The sequence below is a fragment of the Hyaena hyaena genome, unplaced genomic scaffold (assembly GCF_003009895.1).
Source record: "Hyaena hyaena isolate Hyena2069 unplaced genomic scaffold, ASM300989v1 scaffold_139, whole genome shotgun sequence".
NCBI classification, from domain to species: domain Eukaryota; kingdom Metazoa; phylum Chordata; class Mammalia; order Carnivora; family Hyaenidae; genus Hyaena; species Hyaena hyaena.
Window position 1 is genome coordinate 2545617 of NW_024080771.1, and position 12904 is coordinate 2558520.

The window sequence follows — 12904 nt, forward strand, 5'->3', positions numbered from 1 at the left end:
ACATTGAGTAGGCAGCTAATGGTAATTGTTATATTTGTTCTCTGGGCTTTAAAACAAAAGGTGCACTTTAATTATAAGTAATAACATCCGTTTACATAAACTGCTGTGTCAGGCAATATGGTAAAAGGACAACAGCTCTGTCCTGGGAGTCCAAAGACCTAGCTTCTAGATCCAGAAGTGAGTGGTTGTGGGTAGTTCATTTAGGCTCTCTGGATCTTAATTTCCCCCATATAGTTTTACGGTGTGAGCCAAGAAAATCTCTAAGGACACTTTTAGCCCCCATTTTTTTTTTTTTACAAATAGTTTATTGTCAAATTGGTTTCCACATAACACCCAGTGCTCATTCCCACAAGTGCCCTCCTCCATGCCCATCTCTCCCCTCCCCCCCACATCCATCAGTCCTCAGTTTGTTTCTCAGCATTCAAGAGTCTCTCATGGTTTGCCTCTCTCCCTTTCCCCCACCATCTGCCCCTTTCTTCTCCCCCATGATCCTCCGTTAAGTTCCTCCTAATCCTCCTATACGTGCAAACATATGATATTTGTCCTTCTCTGCCTGACTTATTTCGCTCAGCATAACACCCTCAAGGTCCATCCATGTTGCTACACATGGCCAGATTTCATTGTTTCTCATTGCCATGTAGTATTCCATGGTATAGATAAACCACATCTTCTTGATCCATTCATCCATTGATGGACACTTAGGCTCTTTCCATGTTTTGGCTATTGTGGAGAGTGCTGCTATGAACTTTGGGGTACATGTGCTCCTATGCATCAGCATTTCTGTATCTCTTGTAGCCCCAAATTTTTAATGTTTAACTAAAGTAGCAGTAGAAATCATGAGAGAGACGTCTCACTTGCTGTCCTTGACCCTAAGAGCAGGCTGCAAGCAACAGCTGAGGAAGTCATTTTGCAGAATCCAAGTCTCTCCCAGTTGAGGTCAGAAGAGCTAATGTGGAGACAGGCATTTATGTCAACAGATTAATTACAAGTGCATCATAGAGGCTTGCATGGATGTGTGTAAGTCATGGTAATTATTGAAGAACGACATGGCTTTTTAAAAATCTGATTTAAGTGGGGTGCCCGGTGGCTCAGTCAGTTAAGTGTCTGACTTCCGCTCAGGTCATGATCTAGCAGTTCATGGGTTTGAGCCCTGTATCGGGCTCTGTGATGACAGCTTGGAGCCTTCTTCGGTGTCTGTGTCTCACCCTCTCCCTGCCCCTCCTCCACTCATGCTCTGTCTCTCGCTCTCTCTCTCTCAAAAATAAACATTAAAAGAATATATTTTTAAAAATTGTAATCTTTTAAAATAAAAAATTGTAATTTATTGGGGGCACCTGGGTAGCTCAGTTGGTTGAGCATCTGACTTCAGCTCAGGTTATTATCTCCCAGTTTGGGATTTTGAGTCCCACGTCGGGCTCTGTGCTGACAGCTCAGAGCCTGGAGCCTGCTTCAGATTCTGTGCCTCTCTCTTTCTCTGTCCCTCCCCCACTCATGCTCTGTCTCTCTCTCTCAAAAAAAAAAATAAGCATCAAAAGAATATATTTAAAAAACTGTAATCTTTTGTAATAAAAAATTGTAATTTATTGGGACACGTGAGTAGCTCGGTTGAGCCTCTGACTTCAGCTCAGGTTATTATCTCCCATGTTGGGCTCTTTGCTGATAGCTCAGAGCCTAGAGCCTACTTCAGACTCTGTGTCTCTCTCTTTCTCTTTGCCCCTCACCAGCTCATGCTCCCTTCCTCCCTCCCTCTCTCTCTCTCTCTCAAAAATAAAAATAAACATAAAAAAAATTTTAATCTGATTTAGGATCAGGAAATGGAGATTATAGTTTAATCTCTATAACTCACTAGCTGTATGATTTTGAGGAAGGTATTTAATTTCTTTGTGTGTCAGAATCTCAGCTGTAAAACGAAGGGCCTAGAGAAGCTCTATAAGGTCTCCGGCAGATCTAACCCTGATTCTATGACCATAATCTTCTAGTTCAGGGATAGAAAAATTCAGACTGTTTTCATACAGCCTGTGGGCCAAGGAAAAAAATTCCAAAAATTATCTTGCGTCCTGTGAAAATGAAAGGAATTTCCAATTTCAGTGTCCATAAATAAAGTTTTATTGGAACACAGCCATGCCCACTTGCTTACATATTGTCTATGGCTGCATTCAGGCTACAAGGGAAGAGCTGAGTAGTTGCAGCATATAGAAATTACAGGGCCTGTAAAACCAAAAATATTTACCACCTGGGCCTTTCCAGAAAATGTCTGGCCAACCCCTAGCCACTACATCTTCTCAAAAACTCTGTGAACTAATGTCCATTAAACACTTTGTAAACTACATAGAGTTCATCCGTATGTAAAAGATTCACATAAAATGGAATTCTGAAATTAAAAAGGCACAGCCAGAAAGGTCCTGCCCTGCAATCATTGTTTACGATGGGTGAAGTTGTGGATGGTGCCAAGTTAAGCCTGTGCTGCTAAGAAACACTGTGGAATTGGAAGCAAGGCTTAAAAAATGGAAAGGAGAAAATCATCTGGATGACATTAAAGAAGTCATATAATTTACTCCTTTTACGGTAAAATAACCTCCGATCCCCAGCAGGGATCTTTATAAGCAAATTGTTCTTGCTTCCTACATTCAAAACTCCCACTTAGTCAGCGCAGGGCACAAAGCCCTGAGAAGTGCCTGCCACATGACGAGCCAGAGAGAAATGTGCCCCTTCAAGACAGAGGAATGTTCCTACCCCATTTAGTTCTAAGAAGTGGGAAGTGAGTATGTTCGCTAACCGCCTGGCAGCCCTGTGTGGGTGTCATGTCCCTCCATGGCTGCATATTATGACTTTGACCTTGATCCTAGTCATTTGCTTGAGAGAAAACATGTTCTTTGCACGCAAGACCTCCACATACTCTCTTATTTATGGGGAATAAGGAAGTTACCGTTTATAAAGGACTATTGGGTTCCAGGAACTACATTAAAGACTTCATTCATCTTATTTTTTGAAAGCTTATGACGCCGAGTATTACTGTATATTTTTGACAGTTAAGGAAATTATAATTTGATGACGTTAAATAACTTGCCCAAACGAGAGAGATCCAAACCCGTTCTGTGCAATTTCAACACTCTACATTTTTTTCCTACTCAGAGCTAATTACATAATCGACAACTGGATTTCTATTAAAATTTCATGGGCTATTTATGATAAATATCTTGACAAATAGTACATAGTTCAACCATTAAAACCCGAGACATTAAACCATGTGGTGTAATTTTCTATTAACAGTTCCTTACATTCTTTTTTTTTTTTAGTTACAAACTCTTGTTTTGAGATCTACTGTCTTAGCAAATATACAACATCATATTATTACCTATAGTCACCATGGTGTAGGTTACATCCTCACGACTTACTTTTCTAACTGGAAGTTTGTGCCTTTGAGCCTCCTTCACCCATTTTGTTCTCCCTCCACTCTCTACCTCTGGTAACCACCAAACTGTTCTCTGTATCTGTGAGTTGAGTTTTTGTTTTTAGGTTCCACATATAAGTGAGATCATATGCATTTGCCTTTCTCCGCCTGACTTGTCTCATTTAGCGTAATGCCTTCAAGATCCTTCCCTAATGTTACAAATGGCAGGATTTCCTCCTTTTTTATGGCTGAATAACATTCCATTGTAAATATGTACATGTACCTATGTGTATATATGCAGACATATCACAACTGCTTTATCCATTCATCCACTGATGGGCACTTCCGGTTGTTTCTGTGTCCTGTAAATAATGCTGCAATGAACATGGGGGTGCAGGTATCTTTTCTAGTAGAGTTTCTATTTCTTTCAGAGAAATACTAAAAAGTAGAATTAATTGCTGGATCATATGGTATTTTTGTTTTTAATTTCTTGAGGAACCTCCACACTGTTTTCCACAGTGGCTGCCCTGATTTACATTCCCACTAACAGCGCACAGGATTCCCCTTCTCTCCACACCCTCGCCAAAACTTATTATTTCTTGTCGTTTTGATACTAGCCATCCTGACAGGCGTGGGGATATCTCACTGTGGTTTTGGTGAACATTTTCAACAGTTTCTTAAATTCCTAAATATCTAAGCAGTGAGAAAGCATATTGAATCAGGGGCTGAAAGAACCAGGTTTTGGTTTTTCTTCTGCTACTGTCTACTTGTGCTTCAACTCTAGGAATCTCAATTTTTCTCATCTGTAAAACAGGCCATGAAGCCTATGTTGATGACTTGTGCAAAAGTGCTTTGTAAACACTTATTATTATTTCTTGGTCACTGTTGGATTATTTTTTAATATAGATATTGAAGCTTTTATATTAAAATGGTAGTTAATAATCTAAGAAGTAAATAGGAGCATGCCTGAGAGACTTAGGCAGATGGAAATATAGTCTTGCACATACTATTGTCTTAAAAATGTAATTTTCAAGAAAAAATGATGTCGCTTTTTTAGTAAGCTTTTATTAAGAAGATAAAATTGTTATCACAAAGAACTGCGTTAGAACTATGTTCTGACTTTGTGTAAGATGCAATGCAAAGAGAACAGCACAGCCACAACCACAAACCCCTAGAAGTTTGCACTTTATTCAGATGCAGCAAAAGTTTAAATTCCATGCCTACATACCACACTGTTCACCCATCTGGTTATAACCACCAGAAATATTTCCCACAAGTCCCTGTTTGCAGTCTTCCAAGAATCACAGAGGATGCTGGACACAGCTTAGCTGTGGTCTGCGTGTCCAGCAATAACCACTTCTGGCCACTCCGCTTGCCAACAGCTGACAAACTGGAAAGATCCACTGGCTTTCTCCCCCACCGGAAAGCTGTTCCGATCAACATCGCCATCTGCTGGCTGGCACTGGGAACTGATTCAATGTCCTCTCCTTCCTCAGAGCGATCTTTGATCAGCTGTCCCTTCCCATATTTCTGTATTTCAAGTTCACAATTCAGTTCATTCCATTTTAGGAAACTATTCTTTCACATGCACACACACATCCTCTCGCATTCCTAGATGAATTTGCTAGGACTTCTGTAACAAAGCACCACAAACTGGCTTAAACCACAGAAATTTGTTATCTCACAGTTCTGGAGGCCAAAAGTCTGAAATCAAGTGGTCAGTAGGCTGATTCCTTCTGAGGGCTGTGAGGGAAAGATTTGTCCCAGGACTGTCTACTTGCTTGTAGATGGCCATCTTCGTTCCACATGGTGTTCTTCCTGTATGCATGTCTCCTTGTCCAAATTTCCCTCTTTTGTTTTTTTAAAAATTTTCTAATGTTTTATTTATTTCTGAGAGAGAGAGAGAGACAGAGACAGAGAGATAGTGTGGGCAGGGGAGGGTCAGAGAGAGAGGAAGACACAGAATCTGAAACAGGCTCCAGGCTCTGAGTTAGCTGTCAGCACAGAGCCCGACGCGGGGCTCGAACCCACGAACCACAAGATCATGACCTGAGCCGAAGTCGGATGCTTAACCGACTGAGCCACCCAGATGTCCCCAAATTTCCCCCTTTTAAAATAAAGAGACACCAGGAGCCGCACTAAGACCTCATCTTAACATAACTAATTATATCTATGACATCATTTCCAAATAAGGGCACACCTGAGCTTCTCAGGACTTTAATAGATTAATTTGGGGGGACGCAATTCAACCAACAGTCCCTGCTCCTTCCTTCTAGCTTGCTCAGATACCTCAAGGTGATCTTCTATCTCATCCACTTCTGCTCTTCCCCCTGCCTTCCCTGTCAGCTGGTAAGTTATCCTGTATAAATGGGAACACGTAGGAATGGGCAAGTCCAGGTGCACCTGGGCGGCTCAGTCAGTTAAGCGTCCAGCTTTGGTTCAGGTCATGATCTCGTGGTTTTGAGTTTGAGCCCCATGTTGGGCTTTCTGCTGTCAGTGTGGAGCCTGGTTCAGATCCTCTGTCCCCCTCTCTCTCTGCCCCTCTCCCACTGATTCTCTCTGTCTCTGTCTCTCTCTCTCAAAATAAATAAATAAACTTTGAAAAAAATGGGCAACTCTAGGAAAAAGAAGGCCATGTGCCCTGAAATGCAACCTGACCTGAGAGATGTGACGGACTCCTAGAAATACTCAAGATCTTTCTTCAGAGAATACTTTCTCACTTCCCTCTATTTAAACAAGTTGGTTTTCTCTTCCTTAAGCACTGCCATTTAAGGTAAATATTTCCAACACGGCATTTTTGTTTTAATCACTAATATTCAAACTGTATTACATTCTGCTGTATTTTCATTGTCCATATGTAGTATTTGAACACTTATAAACTGATTCAGAATAAAAGTCCTTATGAGATGGTAACTAACACTCCCCACCACCACCACCACCACCCCCGCCCACCAAGCCATCACTACAATTCTTGTTCGCTAAGTATGTATGAGTAACAGTTATATGCTGGGCATTGTGACAGATGTAGGAGGTAAGAACATAAGTGAATGATGATGTCTGCTATAAAGAAATCTACAATCCAGAGGGGCAGACAGACATAAATGATACTCTATGTCTTATAATAGTTGTATTCATAAGATGATATGGCAGCACAGAAGATGGAGTGCTTAATTAAGCATTAAGAAACGGAAGTCATCAACCCTTATCTACTCAATAAAGGACATCATTCTTGGTGAAGGTAAAATGATTGAGTGATGATAGAGAACGTCTGGCAAGCATAAGAGAAGGGCCTTCTGGAACACTGGGGGCAAACTGAAGAATAGATGAGGGATGCAAGTTGGATAGCCGATGAAAGAGTCTTTGAGCTGTCTTCCGTCCAAAAGCTGGCCTCCATCCACCACTATGGGTTAGTTTGAATTGCTTAAAGCCCCAAGTATGTCAAAGTGATGCATCTCATCTTTGACCTCAGGGACATACACATTGCCCGGTGGAAGTGAATTAAGTATTTCTGAACTTGCTTTAAAAATTGCAATTCAAGCCTCTTCATCAATTTACAAGAGTCATTATAATCATCCAACCAATGAATTGTTGACACGCTATTTCATCTACTCTGGAGATGACTATTAAAAGCTGCAATGTGACCAGTCATCCATAGAAACTTTTAATTTTCTCTTTGGTAGTTAGTTTCACATCATTTCCACTTGTACCAATTCTCGCAGTTTGTTTGGGACTGAATTATTTCAGCACTTCCCATGCATGTACTCACTGAGCTAAAACCTGGATATGCTTATATAAGCAGACTTTAGAATTACTCCTTTGAAAGGACAGTCTCAGGATCCCAACTGTCATTAGAACCATTTGACTGTGTCATCATAAGTCAGAGGAGCGTGTTTGTTTTGTTTATTGTCTATGACACCAAGATTTGTTCAAGATCTTGAACATAGGATCCTTACTACCACCGATTTCTCACTTTTACTTCTCATCAATTAATATGAGGTAAACATATTCATGACCCAAGTTGCTCCCACCAAATCCTATACCCTACCTTGGCATGACTTCTTGTCCCCCAAATAGTGATACAGACCCTAGAGATCTCTGAATGTTAAAGCTGAGAGAGTTAGAGATCATCTTATCCAACCGCATACTTTTACAGGAAGGTAACTGAAGCCGGAGACGTAACAGGACTGAGAAGATTTATCTAGAATCCAAACCAGAACCCAGGTCCCCAAGTACCCAGTTCTTTTATTAGTTTTTCCCATTTTTAAAAAAATCTGTTCCCTACCTCTCATGTAAGCCACGTTAAGGATTTTGAGCCTTATCTAAAAAGATAGGACGTTAACTGAAGGATTACATGTTGGAGTAAGCATGACCTGATTAGGATACATTTTTAAAATTCCCCGATGGTAAAGAAAACGACGGATTGGAAAGAGCACTGTAACAAATAGGTCTTACAGAGTTTGTCAAGATCACAACTCTGAAGTCACCCCAAGTGCCTCCTGAAGCCACCTGCCTTGGCCACAGTGTCCCCCGAATGGACCCCTGAGCCTTGGCCACAGCTCAGTGTCCCTGAACGAACCCCTGACCGCAGGGCAACCGCCCAGAGATGTGCTGGTTTATTGTTCTCTCTCCAGAGATTCCGGTTGTGTCATCTGGGAGGGGACACCAAGGATCTCCATGTTTTATAAAGCCCCCAAGTGATTGCAGCAATCGACAAGACAACAAAAGAATGAAAACTTATTTTTCGAAAGAAAAAAGAAAAGGAGCAAACAAGAAAGGAGGGGAGGGAGCGAGAACTTTGGGAATGGCACTCCCACTGTTCAGACGCCCCCGGGCAGTCCTGGGGTCTATTTTGTTGACTTGCCCTAAAACGGAGTGACGGGTTTCCAACCTTTGTGTGTGAAGAGCGGAGGCTAAACGCACCACCAAGAAGAGAAGCAGAGAGACACCATCTGCACAGGGAGAATCCACTCTTCTGACAGGACTTACTCAATAGTAAAAACACTTTGTTCCTGTTTCAAGTTTAAATTATAGCCACAGTGATACTGAGAACTTGATGAAAGGATCGTTCAGGTCAACTTCAAAGTGGAGCGGACACTAGGGTCTGTCAGCGGAGGGCAAGCCCCACTCACCTCCCCCGCCCCCTCCCCGCAGACCCGCCCGGGCCGGACGACAAACACGCCCCCTCACTTTGTGTGTTCTCCAGGGGATTTAACTGATGGAATCAAGATGGGGAGACTTCAAACACGCTGCATTTTTGTAGTTTTCTTTTCCCTTCTTCCCCTCACTTGCTTATTTCCTTGTGTTGGTTTACTCTGTAGATCTCTCTCTCGCTCTCTCTCTCTCTCTCTCTCTCGCTCCCTCGCTCGCTCGCTCTCTCTTTTCCAAAGGCCTAGGATGAAAAGTCCCTCAAAACCGGAATCTGCCCGGCTGTCTGCATACAGGGCGTGATTCTGTGACTCACAGATTCCTTGCCGTCTGTCCTGGGGGCGGTTTGCCTTTCTTCAGGGGTGCAGGCCTTCGCTGGGGCTGAGAGCTAACTTCTCATGGATGCACATTGAACCATTTAGGCTTAGAAGAATCCTTTTCATTTTATTTTTAAGAGGACTTTACGGATCCCTCAAGGACCTTTCTTATTCTTCAGAAAAATACATTTATTTTAATATCTTGTAAACCAATAAGCCTAAAGTGATACCAGACTGGTCAGATTAAACCAGCATTCCAGTTATCAAGCCACTATTTAAATTCTGGGGTCAATATTTCAGAGAGCATTTCCCTCCTTTACTAATAACACTAACTAACCCTCGTGTTTTGGTTTTGATGCATGCAAAGTATTATTACATGATCCTGGGTGAAACGCTGCACAGGCAACAAGGCATGCATTATATTATCTCCAGGGTACAAAGACTGGAAATGGAGACGCAAAGAGGTAAGTGACGCCCTGAAGACAGTCGTCTCTGGGTGGGGACTGAGGCACAGCTGTTCTGGCCCAAGTCTGGGCTTCTTCCAAACCCGCCATCGCTCAGCTCCATTCCCAAAGAGAAAGAACCTCCTTTCCTGGAATTTACTTTGCTGCCCACAAGGCACCACCGTTAGATGGTGCCGGGGAAGAAGCTGGAAGCTCTCCGAAATATATTTCCAGTCAAACTGTATGTTTTATGTCTAATATTTATTAAACATTGTAATATTCAGTCAAGCGGATCCTAGCAATATTTGATAACTCACTCCACAATAAATTTTTAACCTTTGCAGTCTTAGAGACATAGGAAATCTAAACGTTTAAACTCATGTGCTTATTTTTGTTGTAGAAAATTATGATAAAGTGGTTAATAAAACTACCAAGCATAACAAGATAATAGGGTAAAATTCAACGGGAGAAGTGGGATGGAAGTACACGTTCCAGGAGGCAAGGGAACGTTGCAAACTTTCCCACCACGAAAGAAGAGTTTTTCCATGTATTGCAAACGGGTGACGGTGGTCGAAAAATAACCATGGTGTTTGTAGTTCCGGGAATATATTTAGAAAAGGAATATGATAGTATTATTTTTAAGTACCAATATTTATACTACAATGGAAATGGCATTATTTGCATCAAATTATATCAATGATAAAAAATGTTTTTAAAGTTTATTTATTTTAAGAGTAACAGCATGAGCTGGGGAGAGGCAGAGAGAGAAGGAGAGAAAGAGAATCCCAGGCAAGCTCTGCACTGTAAGCACAGAGCCCCACATAGGGTTTGATCTCTCAGCTGTGAGAAGATGACCTAAGCTGAAATCAAGAGTCCGACACTTAACCAACTGTGCTACCCAAGCGCCCTGATAAAAAATATTTGATGTCATTTTTTTAAAGCATGAGTGTTATAAAGTTTACAGCATTTTTTGTGGGTGTGGGGGCATAAATAAATATTTTGAAAACCACTGCATTAAGTACCTGTGGCCTCATCTGAGGGTAGGCCAATCAGTGAAAAGTATTTGTCTTAATGAACTGTTTGGCAGGAGGGAGGAACTTTCAGCGGAATAATATAAGTCCATCACTAATTTGGATATGCGACTTCATTTTAGACTCAACTAGATCTGACTTTTTAAAAGCCCAAGTGACCCAAAAGTTGTAGGACCGAGTATTATTGACAGAGTATGTTTAAAGGCAACTATTGGATAAAAAGATTGAACTAGTTTGTGTTTGTAATTAACCAAGTTCCGAGGGTTCAGTAAACCATGTATGCCATATTTTCACTGGAAAAATCCGGACTTTTCCTTTATTCAGTCAAACTGTGAAAGGGCTGAAGAGAACCACAGTAGGCTGCCTATAAATTCAGCCAGCCTAGCAGCCAGTGTGCACATTCGCAAAAAAAGGGGGGCAGTAGAGTAAGTGCTTCTCTTACATCCATAGAACCTTCAAGAAGGTATCTCAGTAGTAGGAGGCCCTGAAGTATCCTGAGGGAAGGGGGTTGGGAGTGCGGGAATGGTCCTGAAATATATCTCTTAATGAGTTAGCTGGGATTTTTTTTAAAAATTCATTCATATAGCCATGAATAAATACACTTATTCCTATAATGAGATAGGGCCAGTATAAATTTTATACCTTTTTTTTTAATATGAGCATTGAGGAAATTGTTCACATAAATAAGTATATGAAATGGAAGCTATTTTGTTACAACAAAGTCCCTCAACTCTTTGAACTCCACTAGAGCATTCTGTCATCAAAAATCACTTTTAATGAGCAGCTTACAGCTCAAAAATGTCATCCTTCAGTTTCATGAAAAGTACACATATGGAAAACACCTGAGCTGCAAAAATATGTGTTACCTGATCCTTAGAACCACTCACCTTCTCCGCACTAACACCAAAACAGTCTGTCAAGTTGTCCTTTTGTTAGGCGACCAGGAGGTTTGTCGGAGCCTGACAGTGCAGAGTAGTAAGATTAGAGATGGAGGGTCTCTTTCTTCTGTGAAATGGAAGAGGGACAATTACCAAAAAAGATGTGGAAAATGGGCATCCTCCAGCCTACAGGGGCCCCACTGGGCAAAGACATATTAAGAAGTATATACAGTAGTCCCCCCTTCTCTGCGGTTTTGCTTTCTGCGGTTTCAGTTACCCATGGTCAACCTCAGTCCAGAGCAGACAGCCTTCCCTCTGACGTATGGTCAGAAGATCAACAGTAGCCTAACGCTACGTCACGATGCCTACATCACCCACCTCGCTTCACCTCATCACATGGCCATTTTATCTTCTTGCGTCATCACAAATAGTAGAGGGAGTACAGCACAGTAAGATATTTTGAGAAAGAGAGACCACATTCCCATCGTATGTTACAATTGTTCTACTTTATTATTAGTTAGTATTGTTAGTCTCTTACTGTGCCTAATTTATAAATTAAACGTTATCATAAGTATGTGTGTATAGGAAAAAGCATGGTATGTGTTAAGGTTTGGTCCTCACTGTTGTTTCAGGCATCCGTGGTGGGTCTTGGAATGGATGTTGATGTTTAAGAACATGATTGTCCTAAAGCTGTCTGTCTATGAGAGGGGCACCGGGGTGGCACAGTCGGTTAAGCGTCCGACTTCAGCTCAGGTCGTGATCACATAGTTCGTGGGTTCGAGCCCCGCGACCAGCTCTGTGCTGACAGCTAGCTCAGAGCCTGGAGTCTGCTTCTGATTCTGTATCTCCTTATCTTTCTGACCCTCCCCTGCTCATGCTGTCTCTCTCTCTCTCTCTCTCTCTCAGAAATAAATAAAACATTAAAAAATTAAAAAAAAAATAAAGCTGTCTATGAGATGCACACTCTTGGGGAAGTTTTTGTGTACTCCAGGGTAAAGTGTTTGTGAGGTCATGAAAAATATATATTGGCCCCTGCCTCTGGTTCCTGGAACACAACTCCTGAAACTCTTGTATTTTCCTGGGTGATAGGAGTGTCACCCAATGTGGTGACTCTCGGTGGACTCTAGGATGTCTCCTGGATGAGGGCCAATCACAGAAAGAGCCGAGCCATTAGAAGTGTGGAATTTTTAGCCCCACTCCCATTATTTTAAGAAGGTAGAAGGGCTGCAAATGGAGTTAATAACTGATCATGCCTGCATGATGAAGCCTCCATCAAATCCCCAAAGTATGGAGTCTGGAGAACTTCTTTATTGGTGCTGGAGAACTTTATTGGTGATCATGTGGGGTTTCTGGGAGAGAGTTCTGCTTGGACAGGACATGGGAGCTCTTTGCCCCTTCCCACATACCTCTATATATCTCTTCCTTCGGAATGTTCATCTGTATCCTTTATCATATTTTTTAACTGACTTCCGAGGGCAGCTCTAGCAAATCAATTGATCCCAAGGAAGAGGTTACAGGAGCCTCCCATCTATAGTTGGTTGGTCAGAAGCACAGGTGACATCTGGAGCCTGAGCCTTGCATCTGACGTGTGTGTGGAGGGGGCAGCCTTGCTGGACCGGGGCCTTGTGCTGTGCAATCTGCTGCTATCTCTGAGTAGAGTGTTGGAATTGAGTTAAATCAATGGACACATTGCTGGCGT